The sequence below is a fragment of the Lissotriton vulgaris genome, chromosome 2_1 (genome assembly GCF_964263255.1).
Source record: "Lissotriton vulgaris chromosome 2_1, aLisVul1.2, whole genome shotgun sequence".
Lineage (NCBI taxonomy): Eukaryota > Metazoa > Chordata > Amphibia > Caudata > Salamandridae > Lissotriton > Lissotriton vulgaris.
Window position 1 is genome coordinate 1284648711 of NC_141687.1, and position 15049 is coordinate 1284663759.

A 15049-nucleotide genomic window follows, 5' to 3' on the forward strand; every position below is an offset into this window, starting at 1 on the left:
AAACCGGCCCTGGCAAAGAGCTCGGCGGCACCCCCAACTCCGGGGTAGGGGGCCGGCCGAGCACTTTGCCAGGGCCGGTTTTGGTTCCCAGTCCGGCCCTGGCTTGCCCCCGTCCAGAGTCCCATTACTAGCCAGATAGGTTCCTGCTTTAGAAATACCAACAACAACAAAATACATAACATATGTCAGAAATGATCACCAGGGCGGGTCTCCGTGCCCAAACATGGGTCAAGTGTTAAGTAGACTCTTTTCTAGAGTCATTTGTACGCCTGGACCCATGTAGGCCTTAAGCTGTCTTGAGGCTGGAGCTGGGTACCCACCTCATCTCTGCCACGAGTTCCTTACTTCCTGTCTTACACTGGGTTAAATTACAGCGAAATATGCACAGGAAGATCTACCTTAAGACCTCCCTCAGTGCATTATCATTCTATAATTACAGATCATGTTGAGGAGAGCTATTAAAGAAATAAGATGTAAGGACATATGGGTAACCTCTTCACTGATTAATCAGATCATACAAGTTTCAAAACAAATATTGGGGCAGTAAACAGGAAAATGTTACAAAGCATTAAGTTATCCAGCTGTTTAGAGGTAAAAGGATATTATGGATATGAGGCATTTCTGGGTGAGATTACTCCAGAAATATAACATACTACCATCCTATGCATGTTACATTTATATTGGATATTCTGCAAACTTACACAGCAAATTGGAATTCTTCTGTGACACGAAATGGCCGTTGTGAATGCGAGATCTGTGGAAAAGAAGCTAAACTGCACTTTATAGCTTTTGTACAAAATCCTGTAACGTAGGAAGTTAAAGGTGCTTGTCTCTGTCTAAGAGCCTTGGCACCACCAGTTTTAGGGTTGCTCTTAAAATGCTAGAACGAGCTGAGGGGTTGGTCATCTCTGTAATGGGGGCTTTAGTGCTGCTGATCTTCCTCTGAAGGCTGTTGAAATGTCATACAATTAATTTAGGACCAAGTATAAAAGGATGTTTTTTATTATCCATAGGTATATATCCATTTTATCTTTTTATGTCTGGTTTTAGCCAAGATCTTTTGATTTTTCTACAATTATTTGTGTAAAATACTTTGCGGAGCTTTCAGACAGGCCTCTTCGTCCATTGGTGTGTTATTGTGTCATTCACATGTGTATCCTGCCCATTACAGCACACAGCAATGAATCACGCCACTTCAAACATTTGCTAACTTCAGGGTGAGGGAAGCCATTCTGCCTTTCACAAGAAGCACATTCACTCACAAGGTAGTTCCAGGAAGTGACAGGTACTACTACGGTAATGTGTGCCTTTTGAGAAGAAAAGTAATTTTGCTTTTAGCCAATTCTTTTTAGATTGGTAAAGAAACAGCAGCCTGTTTATGAAGTTTAGCAAAAAGCATGACAAAACAAAAAAGCAATTGCTAAACCAAAAGGGGTTTGGCCCACACCAAACTTATTGGCTTTGCTAGTGCTTGTTGAAATGCCTCTTCAAAGCGCACTGTGTGATGTGATGATATGGCTTATATTTGGAGAAAAAAAAGGTTTATTATGCAAGGGATTACTGTGACAGATTGCTGGCTGTGCGTTTCTTTTCCCCGTGACAAAATCATCTCCTTTGCCACAAGGCCACCGCCACCGTAGAACTTGCCCTACCCACAAGATCTCCCACCATCTGCTTCTATATAAGCCAATCTCTAACCTGTCAATTGCAGCCAAGGCACAGTACAGGTTAATACCCACAATGTCCAGAGTCCAAAGGAAAGCACTCCCATGCATTGTTCAACCGGTTCCCCCGCACTGCACCCAGCGCCAGCTCTTAAGGGTACTAGAGACCCAGGTGACCCCTTAAGGGTGAAGGTCTGATCCTTCCAGCTGCTCTGCCACTATGGGGCGTTCTCCTAGGCGAAATCGCAGTCCCCCTTATAAATAGGAGGCCCTTACACCTAAAATCCTTACAACCGAGGGCCTCTGCAAAAAATAGCACCCCCCTACCCCACCCCACAAGTCTCCTGTCCCTCCACACCACTTTCTCGTTGCCTTCATCCTGACCCCCATTACATTGTTTTAAAAGTCTGCCTTCAAAACATAGAGGGGGATATTTACAAGCCCCCTGTGCCACCAGTACGTCACTTTTTGTGACGTCTGGGTGGCGCACGTTACTGCTCCATATTTACAAGCACAGGAAAAACCACCCTACGTGGCTTTTCCTGCCCTTGTAAATATGGCCCCTTTACAGGCAGCACTTTGCGTGAACTGGGCGTTCCATGGGTGTTGCTGTGGGTGTTCCCACGCAACACCCATGGAACAAGACATATGTCCAGAGTTACGAGGAATTGTGAAGCTCGAAATGCGTCTGAATGCTACGTCACCCTAGGGGTGGCGTAGCGAGGCGCAACAAGGCAAAAAAGTTTTCATTTCTCCCCGTTCTTTCCTCTTTCAATGTGTGGTGCATTCTACAGCACACATTGAAAGAGGAAAATGCCTGTAGTAATTGTTTTTGTGCAGGAAGGTGCCCCTTCCTGCACAAAAACAATCTCCCCATGACGCAGGCATCCTTGCACCATGGTGCAAGGGTGCCTGCATCGGCGCATGGCAGCAGTTTGTGCGCCAGCACAGGGTAGAGCACAGGAATGTGACATATTATTGTAAATATGGTGCATTCCTGTGCTTTGGAAGTGCCGCAGCGTGGCGCAGCCAAAAGGGCTTGCGTTGCCGCTCTGAGGCACTTCCATGTAAATTTGCTGCATAGGGGCTTATTTACAAGCCATTTGCGCCACTGGTGCGTCACCTTTCCCCATATAAAATGTGGCACAGCTGCATCGCAAGGGGCTTGTAAATAAGCCTTAGTGGGTTTTTTTTTTTAAAGTTACGCAGCGCAGCCCCCCCCGCTCCCCTCCCCACAAGGCTGCACTGCATTGTGCTACATGGAGGGAGGAGGAGAGCACCATATCTTCACAGATATGGCTCTCTCCGCCCCTTTCCCTTGCTCCGGCGCTGATTTCAGCTTAGGGTCGCTGCGCTAGGGTGTGTGCATGAGTGTTGCATAGGTTTTGTACAGTAAGGGTACCCTTCCTGTACAAAATAGTATGCTAGGCACGATGCAAAGCTTTTTCCACTTTGCATAAGTACTGCATAGTGCAGCATGCATGGAAAGTGGGAAAAGCAGGGAGAAATGAATGCATTTCTCCTGTCAGCGCCTCCTTTGAAGGGGCGTTAACTTTTTGCTCAAAACCATGATAACAAATCTTTGTAAATATGGTTTTGCATCAAAAGGCATGGGTGGTTGTATGGGAATGCCCTTGTACCCCCCATGTAACGCCCCCTCCCCACAAAGTAATGCAAAGCAGTGCTTTGCGCTGCTTTGTACTACTTACAGGGTACTTTCCAGTGCAGAACAAGTTTTGCGCTGGAAAGAAAATCGAGAAAAAAAATTGCGCTAGTTTGCGTCGCTTTTGTAGCGCTAAACCAGCGCAGAAGGTATGAAAATCTCCCCCACTATGTGCAAAACTCTGCGCGCTACACTTCTGCCTGCTAACTACATTAGCACCCACCTGAGAACGTCCTTGTGAGTCTTACTGAACTTGTGAGCGAGTCTAAGCAATGATTTCATGTTTGTTTATGCAGCGTCTCCTGCTGCAGTAGTGTGTCTTTTTGCCATTGCAGCTATAACACGTTTCTGTTGTTTCGTGGATTTAAAGCTGCACCGCGCGCAATGCACACTGACCTGCCGCGTGTGCATAGACCCGCTGATCTATGCATGGCTACTTCATTTTCAGTATAGAAACCTCTTGAAAACCATTATAATGTGCCTGGATCAGTGCTTTAAATGGGCTGGTACTCACCGGTACTGAGTACAGGCACTTCTTTCATTTATCACTCTGAGTACCGGCTCTTCTCTACTGCTCTGGAGAGTACCGATACTCATGAAAAGGTAGGCTCATTAGCTATGCTGGTGAGCAGGAGTGGAAGGTGTCACTGGCAGCCAAAGCACTGCTTCTGTAGCCCCGATCTGAGACCCAGCTGAGCTATTCAGCAGGGCTCACTTGAATAATATCAGGTGCTCACCATCACGCTGTGCTTGGCAAAGCAGGGTCAATTCAGGCCCTGTGCTGTCAATCACATTCACACTATCCTGTGCATTCGTGCAAGCACAGGAATCATGTCACTCCCCTGGCAGTGGCAATCGGGCTAAGGCCGTCCGGCCCTGATGGCAATTAAAAAAGCCATGGTAGGTGAAGAGAAAAGATTGCTTTTATCATACCTGAGTCTTTTGTGTGTCTGCTATGTTTGTGTGTATGCCTGTTTTTGTAAGAAAAAGGTGAAAGAAAGAGAGAATCAAGACACTCTCAGCAGTTATTTTAAAGAAAATGTGTGGCACTTTGTTTGTACATGTCTGCTCAGCTACCAAAATTCATAAATAAAGTAGCAGGGAGGGTTGGTGGGTGGGTGGGGAGTGGATGAGTGAGTGGATGGATGAGTGAGCAAAGGTGGATGTATTAATGGATAGATGGATAAATGGATGGATGAGTGAAAGCATGCATGGGTGAAAGAGGGTGGATGAATGGATAAAGGGGCAGATGATGGGTGGATAAGTGAAAGATTGGATGGATGACTGAAAGGTAGGGAGGATGCATGAAAGGGTAGATGATGGATAAGTAAAAGGAGGATTGGAGTGAAAGGGTGGATGGAATAATGGAGTGAAAGGGTTGATAGATGGATAAGCGAAAGGATAGATGGATGAGGGAAAGGGTCGATAAAGAGATGGATGAGGGAAAGGATGAATGGATAGGTTTGGAGATGGATTGATGGATAGGTTTGTATATGAAGGGTGGACAGACGGAATGGTGAAAAACGGAATGATTGATGAAAGACTGAAGAGACGATAGAATGTAAAGGTTAAATGGTGGACATCAGCAGGTAAATGGTAGGATGAAAGGATGAATGGCTAGATTGATGGAAGAGACAAGAGATATCTTCTGGGGAGGGTTATTATGAGTTGCTACATTTGCTTGGTGCCATAAGAGCTTTTGTGCGACGTGGGGTTATTTTCCGTTTCTTCCTACTCGCGTACTCAAAAATATATAGTATTGTGCCAAACAGCAATTAACAGTACGACATTAAGAAGGTGCAACCATTAAGTGGAGAGGTGTGATGCAGCGGCCAGGGCAGCTGACTTGGAGCACAGGGTTCACGGTTCAATCCCCGGCTCCGGCGGCAACTCAGCTCTGCACCATGTGACTCTGGGCAATAGCTCACTTAATTTCCAAGACGGCCCCCAGGGCCTTGAGACCTGTAAGGGTGAGTTGTTCGCGCATTACAAATAAGGATTTACATTTTACAAATAAAGGAAATGTTAACATATTATTGCATTTCTCTTTCATTTTGTGCTATGAGTTAACCTGCTTTGTTTACATAAACACATTTCTCATGTGTTTTGGTATGTGCTGCAACTAATATAGAAGTTGTTAAGCATCATCGTGTCTTGCCCTTAGCCCCGCCCCCTCACTACACCTCTAGCTCATTTTAATGAGTACTTGCACTTATTTTTCCCCATTTAAAGCACTGCCTGGATACTCCAAAATGTTCGGGTTGCATCCCCAAAAGTACTCGGGCTTCACTGACACCACAGCCTGCATGAGTCTCATTGCGTAGATTTAACTTCTGTCCGGGACAGCTCGCCTGGGGCCCAGGTGGTATGCAGGGGGTTAGTTAAACCTGTCCTCCCACTGCTAAGAGCATGAAGTACACTTGAAACGTCTCTACATGCTGTCTGTCGGCCGTTTGTCAGTCTTTCTGATCTCCGACGGCCACTCTTGTGCAAGGCTTTTATCCAGGGCTACCCGAGTTATGCGGCAGAGGACAAGACGATGTTCTGGCGACTAGATCGAGGATGCAACGGAGCCCCTGGCCTAAGAGCAGGGCCACTGGAATTAAGTGATTTTGCGTGTAGGCCTTTTCCAATAAATATAGATTTGCCGTATATACCACAGAATCCATCAGCTGCTGCATAATCTTCAGATTTTGACAATAAATAGTTGGTTTCTAGCTCAAACGGATCAAAGGTTACTAAAAAAGCGGTGATGTGTTGCAGCGCAGTGGAAGGCCGTTTGTAAATGTGGACTGGTCAGTGGTCACCCTTCTTTTGCTTATTGTTGTATTTGGGTGGAATATAATTGAGTGAAACCTTTGCTCTGAAAATGTTAAGTGTAAACATTTCAAGGTAATCAAGTAATGCTACCACAAAATACTCTACATTCTGCCGCATGATTTGCCTTTTCGTGCTGCACAATTTAGTCAGCCCTGCCGCATAATCTGGTACCCGCCTCCCTCTTGCCTCTCATGTTGTCCATTCTGTCGCCTCAGTGCTTTGAAGCGCCCTTCGGTGAGACATCATACCATGCTATCAACAACCTCCGTGGTTGGGTCTCCTCGTCTCATCTCGCGGCAGCCACGCCCACCACCCAATAGCCTCTTTTATTTCTGATACTATTCAATCTCGGTGCTTTGGCGCTTCCTTTAGGGCGGATTAGGCTCTGGACAAACAGCCACCTTGCTTTAAATAGGCTCGACTGTAGTGTATCCAGAGTAGGTTGTGATTTAGCCTCCCCTGCTGCTCTCCAGGCTCACCAGAAGCTCCCTCGCCCTTGAATCACTGCCAGTCACAGCTCTGCATGCCAATGGCAGTCGCACGTGCAGGCCGAGGGCACGAGCTCTAGCGACCTCCAAGACTTCTTGCAATATGGAGGCCTCCAGACTGAAGCATTGCACCGCCTCGTGCATTCTAAAAGCAGAGTGCTTTAGTGCCAGGTAGATTCGAAGCACTTGTTCTCACAGCCCCATCTCACCTGGCCGCCTCCGAGGTACCATCAGCGGCAGTACCTCGAGGAGCGTGTACACTCGGTCTACACTGTCCTTAGAAAAACCCCAAACGGCCAATCCCACACAGCACAGTGTTTACCACAAGTACTCGCCGCACTCCGCCCACCCACCTCTGCCACCCCTCCCAGATGCTCGACAATTACATTCCCCCAGTCTCAGTATCTGGGTAATTAATTAGAAGAGAACCTTAAATCCTCTATAATAGGCACTAACAGAAGCCGCGTGCCCGCTATGGAGAACGCACCAGTCCCCGCATGCCTTCCGTGAAAGCCTTCAACAAGCAGTGAATTAAAAAACGGCAGGGTCTCTCAAAGGGGCGTGGCCGATGTAATTAAAGGTGCAGTTTAAAAGGATGTAAACTGAAAATCTATGCTTAGTTTACTGTGTCGCCCCACTGGGATTTTGCTACTTTTGTCATTACATCCATATATATCATACAGCAAGTAACATTACACTTACAACTAGCCAGTACTATTGGCTTTGTCAATGGTTGTTAGTTGCATAAAATAAATGAGCAACGACCATGCCTTCGTCGTATAGCATATAGGAAATGCTTCAGTTTCGTAAATGGTGGGACTGTGAACAAACTATAAGAAGTCTCTCTGAAATTACATCAGAGGCAGTGAAGGGTGGCACTGCTGCAGAGTTAAGATTTGTTTTTTTTCACGTTGAGGGCAAAAAGGGAGAGCCCGATAGGGACCCGTCCCAGCACCTGCTTTTAAGAACGGTAGGTGCTGAGCACCGGCAAGACCCGGCCCACTTAAAGCCGTGTTAGAAGACACCGTCTGTGCGTGCGCAGTTCACTCCTTGTCTTTTTTAGAACTCAACTGACGGACTCGGCAAAGGTGCCCGTGGCTTCTGCTTGATGCTCTGCGCAGCGCCCCCCTGGCAGCTACATGCCCCCAAGGCCCATCACATACAGTAAAACCCTGTTCAGGTGGTACTTACGCGAGGGTGGGTCAGTCTGGGTAAGGATGCTCTCTCAGCCGCTGGACTCCTCAAAGTGCCCAGTCTGAGGATGGATGGGCAGCTAAAATGGAGGCTTCTGGGGGTGACATCACCCGACCCTGCCCCCTCCACTCCTCCCCTGGCAGGGAGGAGACTGGGCCTTCTCGGGCCAGTGGCTCTGGAGGCAGACACCTTATTTGGGGAAAGGAAGAAGTTGGGAGACAGTGACTAAAAGCCAGTTATTCCCTCTCTGCTAGAACATTCCCCAGATGTTTGCAGGAAGGAGCTGCTGGCAGCCTCAAGGAGCCCCGATCCGCCGCGGCAAGTCCTTTTATAGACAGAGGCGCGACTCCGACTCTGCCGGCCGTGCCAGGGGTCTCCACCCTGCCTCTGTGTCAGCGCGCCCTGCCAAGGGATGCTGATATGCTCCCAGCCTCAGCATCCCCTGTCAGGGGTCTCGCGCCAGCCGCCGTAAACCCCTCCCTGTTAATGTATGTTATGCTCATTTAGGCGAACTTATGACTTGGCTTCGTGGCGCTATAGAAACACCGCACAGTAAAAAACTCATTAGGTCCACTCAAAACTTGGGTGAGAAAATCTTCTGAGATAGCCATCATGCGCTATGATGAAAAGAAGACAAAATAATTCACGCAAGCTCCGAGACAGTCGTCATTAAAACAGATGTGTGTCGAAATGTCTTGTCTTTACCAGTTCCCATGCCCCCTGCTTCACCATCAACTGCCAGGGGTCCCCTTTCTGTTTCTACACCCTCGACCAGGGGTTACTTCTCTTCCTCCCTACTTCTGTGACCTCTGCCAGGTAGGTCCTGCCAGCCCTGCACCCCGTCCCATCCCCTGCATCGCCAGCGGTGCCCCCTCTCTTCCTTCCTGCGGTTTGGAACGGTTCCTTTCCCCGACCCTGCATTCCCCTCCCACCTCATAAACATTTTCCTCCTGCCCCTGCATCCCATGCCAAGGGACGCATCTATCCCAGGGCTAGGATGCCCTCCCCCGCCCCTGTGTCCCTGCACGCCATACAGGAACAGAGGTGCCTCGCGGACGGGATGCTTGGACAGTGACGCCTGGGGGTGGGGGAGCTCACACTCGGCTCCTGTTGTACTGCAGAAGAGACCCCAGTGCCGCGCTTCCCCCAAAAGGAAAACCGCAGCCGAAGCTGTTATTCACTCGGCCAAGAGGGGAAGCGGGTCTGAGCCAAGGCAAGAAATAAAGACCTCATACCCGTGGAATGCTTCAATCCAGTATCTCTCCGGAAAAGCCATTTAAGGCGCGTATTCCAAGACATTGGGACCCCGGGGCATCAACTCATAGGTAACATGTGCACGTAAGCCCAGAAGGACCCTCAGACCTGTCCATGTGTATTCTACGCCCACAGAACCCCCGGGCCTCTAGTAACTCGCAGAGCCCTTCTAAGGCACGGGCAAACGGGGCAACTCACTGCCCAGGGCCCCGCCTTCCAAGGTCCCACCCTGGAGAAGGTCCCTCGCCCTCTTTTTGTTTACATCTACAGCTGACTATGTGTCCACCCGTACCCCTCACCTTTCTACCTCTTTCTCAACCTCACCTACCTCGTTCTACCTCTTCTCACTTTACCCCTCTCTCTACTTACCTGTCTACATCTAGCTTACCTCTGCCCTCTTTCTACCTCACATCTCTTTCTCTACTTCGCCTGTCTCTACCTCTCTATCTTGGTTCCTCTCGTCTGGCACCAACCCCTAAATCCTCGCCCCTCTCCCAGCCTCACTTCTATCTACCCTTCCCATCTAATACTTCGTTTACCACTATCATTCATTTTCTGACTCCGGTCTCTCCATACTTTACCTCATCTCTGGTACCCGAGACCCATGTCTTTACCTCCCGCTATACCCACCTCTGGCTGCGCCATAGCTCTCTATCACTACTCTTATTGATAGAGCGCGCAGGTCACCCGACTAACTTTGTTTACCAAATATGCACACTTGGGCCCATAAAAATATTTTCACTATACTTTAATCAGGTAACCTACACACTATTATCAGTAATTCAGTTCACTTCTGTTTGTTTCCGTGTACCTGACTTACCAATCCTTGAAACAGGTACCTATGATCACAATGGACCAGGGAGCTAGCTGTGGGAGTAAGTAGACAACACAATACCATATACTATTGAATAATGTTTATACTCCTTATAATGACCACAGACTCAAGAAGTTTTAAACACCTTTATCTAATCATCATCATCATCATATACCATGAGCATAAAATTTACACAGATCAAACTATCTATAACTAGAATTAGAAATGTCATATAGCTATGAATGAGAGTAAGAATCATTTAGAAATTGAAAAGTAAAAGGGAAGGGAAAATAAGTAGCACGCTAATTTAGATCAACAGACTTTCACAACTTCACTAAAGGCGGGTAAAGAAAAGGAACATACTAATCAAAGCAGACTTTCGAAATTCACTAACGGTTCAAGGAAATGAAACTTATGCGAATTGATTTATCCAGATGTGCTTATTCTCTATAGGGAGGGTAAGAATGGAACAAACTATATATGCAAACGATTCTGCATTTGACTAAAGGTAGGTAGAAAGTGGAACATGCTAATAGACAGGAAAACATGAAAATCTCATTTATGGATGGACAGAGAAAAAGGACGTATGCAATTATGCTTTATTTAGGACGACAAGAAGGAAAGTTTTAGAAAAAACGAACACCCACACAGAATTATATTTACCTAGGATAGATTGAAGACTAACCCTGGCCACGGGCCAGTTGGGAAAGGTGGGAAAGGACCCTCAAGGACTTAGGTTGCCAGTAGGCGAGCAGGTACAGCTCATGGACAGTCAGGACAGGATAACCCCAGGATTTGGATCAGGACCAAGTTCACCAAAGGGTACGACCAACACCCGCAGCTTCGGTTGCAACGCCTGCGCTACTCCCTCTCTGCAAGGAATCTGCCAATAACCCCGATTGGGTTCTTGAATCTCCCAGCAAAGTGCTTCGCCAGCACTTAAGGTTTCCCAAACCCCGACTGAGTCTGTGGAAATACGGACAGAGTGCTCCGCAGCTCTCTGTATCAATCACCTATAGAGTTTGTTGGGTCAGTGACAGGTCAGCTATTCGGACAATTTCTCTAGCTAAACCTAGGCTAGTTATACTGTTTTCGGGTCAGTGTACCACCCACCAATGTTGCAATTGAAAGGATCCCCAAATTCTGATTGGACAGAGGAAGAGGTTAAGTCATCACACCACCTTCATTTTAGACTTCCTCAGGCTTAATATTCATTTTCGTGCCCACCCCTTAAATTCTAACTTCCCATGGCATATGTTTTACAGAGAACAATAGGGTACACAGCAGTGTATTACAAATGTTGCGAATTCAGGTACAAGTCAGCCTCGTCTTGCTGGGTAACGGGTCGATTCCCAGGAGCACCTTGGCTTCGGCCGCCAGCTGGCTGAGTTCCTCTGCTGCAGGGTTCATTTCCCTCATCACATGACAAGTACCATACGGGCTCTTCAAGATGGAGTATCAAGCGCCTCCCAGGCCCAAAGAATACGAGACATGAAAAGTAAGCGAAAACAATTTAGAAACGCAGAATAAAAGGTTACACTGTATACCATGAAATGGCATTACTATACCCCATACTTTATAATAACTATTGCATTAGGGTAAGTGCAGAACAAACAGCTTTGCGAAAGCGACAATGCAAGCTCGGAGCATATGAGAAAACAAAGCAGCCATCTTTAAGTGCATTGCACATGAGCAATAAATTCCCACCAGAACTGCGAGTGCGTCACATCACATGGGTATGACCGACGCATGCGCAGACTCATTTTCCGCCAAGCAGCAGCCATTTTAGAGGCAAGCGTATTAGTGTTAGTAAACACATAGGCAAGCTTCACTGTGACACCTCGTGTAGTGTAAAATGTGCAATATTAGTAAGACAAACAGATTGATTACAAAGTTAAGGTTATTTGAGGTTCTTGAAAACAAGCAAGTCGCGTAATCGTGCGAATACTTGCTCCATCAATCCCCTCTTTGATGATATTTACTATCATCACTATTAATGGAACCAGATGCCAACTTTTCACATTTCACCCAATTCAATTTCTTCAAACTTTTTGTTCAGCCTTTTTCCTGCATCCTTATTAGGATGGAAATTCTTTGCTCTTTTGTAAATCTGATTATTCAGTTCTTCTAATTCGAGTTCATCAACATTTCGTATCATTCCTCTCTTATTCACAGCATACTTCTTTTTGTGTTTTCAACATTTACAGCAAATTATTATGATCAGCACAATTAAACTTATTCCTGCTATTGGCACCAGTATTTTACTCACAAGACTTTTACCTAGGTTAGAAAACCAATTACCTACAGAGAAGAGACCATCAGTTAGTCTCTTCCAGGCACTGTCAACCTCCAGTGGTTTGAGCTCCTTTTCCATATTAGTTATGTTTCTCACATATTTCTTAATTTCAACACTTTTGTCAGGAATGTAAGTGCAACAATGTTGCGCTTTCAAAATTCTACAGACTCCGCGCTCTTTTGCCAGTAAGGTGTCAAGAGCAAGTCTATTCTGTAAAACCATAGATCTGATCGCAACCATTTCGGTATTTACCATCAGGAAACCTGCAGCAGTGTCAGTTGATAACCGATCTACTACTGTAGACAATTTGCAAATTCTGTGTGTATTCAGAGTCACTCCCACTGCAGGTATCAATGCACTAAATATATCACCTAATATTTCTCCTACACTTTCTCTTTTACTACGCATTAATCCATTAGTATTTTCATTGCTTCCAGCGACTTCATTCACATGGTATATTTTTGGGAAGACAATTCCAAAATAACAGCTTCCATACCAGTGATCCGGCAATTTGAAATAAGCCTTGTTTCCACATATGTAATAAATTCCGGGAAACACAGGTTCTGACCCTTTTTTGAAACCCCAACCTCCAATTACCTTGTAATTGTGTTCGCATTCACTGGAACCAATGAATATGTTAATATAATTTATTTATTTATTTAAACTTATAAGGTGCACAGCTACCCGCAGTGGGTTTCCCGGCGCCAAGGGATAGACTGGAGAAGAAAGAACTACCAGGCATCAGTAAGTGGAGCTGCCAGAAGACTGTACAGAGTTATTGCTGGAAAAGCCACGTTTTTAGGTTTTGGCTGGCGATGCGCTTTGCGCATGCGCCAAAAAACCTCTTGAGTTTGTGTGTGTGGGTCGGGTAAACGCCCCCTCCTCCAATTGGCTAGCTCCATAAATGGAGGCTAGCCATTGGGAGAGGGCTCCGTCCGTCAATCTCGGACCAGATTCGGGGGCGTTCCCGAGAATTTTTGGCTTTTGGCTACGTCACGCGACGTCAGCCAAAAGCCGGGAACGCCCCCGAATCTGGTCCGGCATTGCCGGCACCTCCCTTGCTGCTCGGGACGGGTCTCCTCTTTTGTTCCTTGCTGCCCAGGTCTGGAGGTGAGTGACCTTCCCCCCCGACCCCCTTCCTGCTCGATCCCCGCCCGTGGGTTTCTTCGGGCTTTGTGGCTCGCTCTCTGGAGCGCTGTTGTGTTGCTTGTTTCTGACTGCGCCTGCGTCTCCTTTGAGCTCAGTACACTTCAAATGCATCATTACACAGCACTTGCCTCTGCCTAAAAATGAAACCCTATTTTGCTAGCCTAGCGTCATGGGACTGTGTCCTAGCAGCCAATCGCAGAGTCTGCAGCAGCAGCACGCCAGCCATATTAGAGACCTGTGCAACCCTCGCATTACTTCAGACCGTGCCCTGAATGCCAATCGTGTTACATTCCAGTTTCGATAACAGAACTTCCCGAACGTATAAAAAAAGAAGAGGCGATGTATCACGGGAGTTCCCAAACAACCTGTCCCGTCGCGTGCAAGTTGCACTGTGTTTTCACGGAAGGAATAGCGCCCGGAGGCAGCGTCAAGGCACACGCTCCTAGGTTATGAGCAGATGATCATCGGGGTTTTCTGCCCTCTGGGGTTGCTAAATCAAAAGTTAATTGTTCATGAGAAAATGAAAGGCGAAATGGGTGAATTTTTGGTATAGTAGTGGATGGAGGAGCAGGGCTTTAAGTGGGCCGGTTGGTGAAGGAAAGAGACTGGAAGAAAGCGAGAACGAGAGCGATGCCATCGGAGAGCGGGGCGAGAGAGAAGACTGGCTCTGCGGCCAGGAAGAGGGGAGGACGCGGCATGACAGGAGGAAAGTGAGCAGAGAGAGGGGCGAGGCGCCGGAGAGGAGCAGAAGGGACGGGGGCAGGGAGGACAGGAAGAGGAAGTTCGGGAAACCTCCCCGCGAGCCCAGAGGGAGATGCTCGCCGAGAGCGGAGCATGAGAGCAGCCAGAGAGACACCAGTACTGAGACAGCGACGGGGAGCGGGACAGGAGAGCCGAGCGGCGGTCCGGAGGAGCAGGTGAGTGCGCGCCTCAGCCCCAAAAAAGCTGTCAGCCTCCAGTGGCAAACACAGGACAACTCACTGCATGTGTGCGGTGGGACCTCTTCCGCTCAACCTCCCTCGCCCGGGCAGTGCAGCTGCCATCTGACAGCTGCCGGAAACTTTGCCCGGAACTGTCAGATGGGACGGCTGCACACATAGAGAGAGAGAGAACGCCGAGCGTCTCGGTGTGCTCTAGAAGACCCCCATCCCCCTCCCTAATCCTTGATGGAGAGTCATAACGCCTGTTGAAAAAGGTACAGGCAGGAGACCTTTTCCGAAGTTGCCCGGCGTTAGCCGCCTCTATACCCACTCAAGTTTACCAAACAAAGAGGCAGGCGCTGGAGACTGGAAGGCAGGAAACAGAAGTTTTATTCCGACGGAGCAGAACACATCCAATCAGACAACAGGGTATCTTCTCGAGGTGCTCTCACCGCATCTCTGAGGCCTGGCCTCTTATACACAAGTTTATGATCTTTATTGCATGTAACACATTCTTGCAATGCTTTGAACCATGAAAGGACATCCTCGGAATCTCCCCTTCAGGCCCATTCCCACACACATTTACAGTTGAAGTCCCCACCCCGGTCACAACAGGTGATGATTATCACGCAGCTGGACATTCCGCCGATTCACGGAATGTGTGGGGTTGATCGAATCTCATAGGGTGGGGGCTTTGATCAATTTGAGGGTCCTTTAATGGGGGGAAGCTTCCTACTGTACGGGGGGGCAATAAACAGTATCCGCAGGGCCAGGTGGTGGCCTGGGA

At 47.6% G+C, this 15049-nt stretch overlaps 1 protein-coding gene across 1 annotated transcript in view; it reads right to left on the minus strand.

Moving 5' to 3' along the window:
* TAGLN (transgelin) overlaps positions 1 to 7887 on the minus strand; it is a 43509-nt gene extending 35622 nt beyond the window's left edge. The window contains exon 1 of the mRNA XM_086957043.1: positions 7827 to 7887. The gene's annotated coding sequence lies outside the window, so the exon portion shown is untranslated. The remainder of the gene's footprint in view (positions 1 to 7826) is intronic.
* Between the last annotated feature and the right edge of the window lie 7162 nt (positions 7888 to 15049).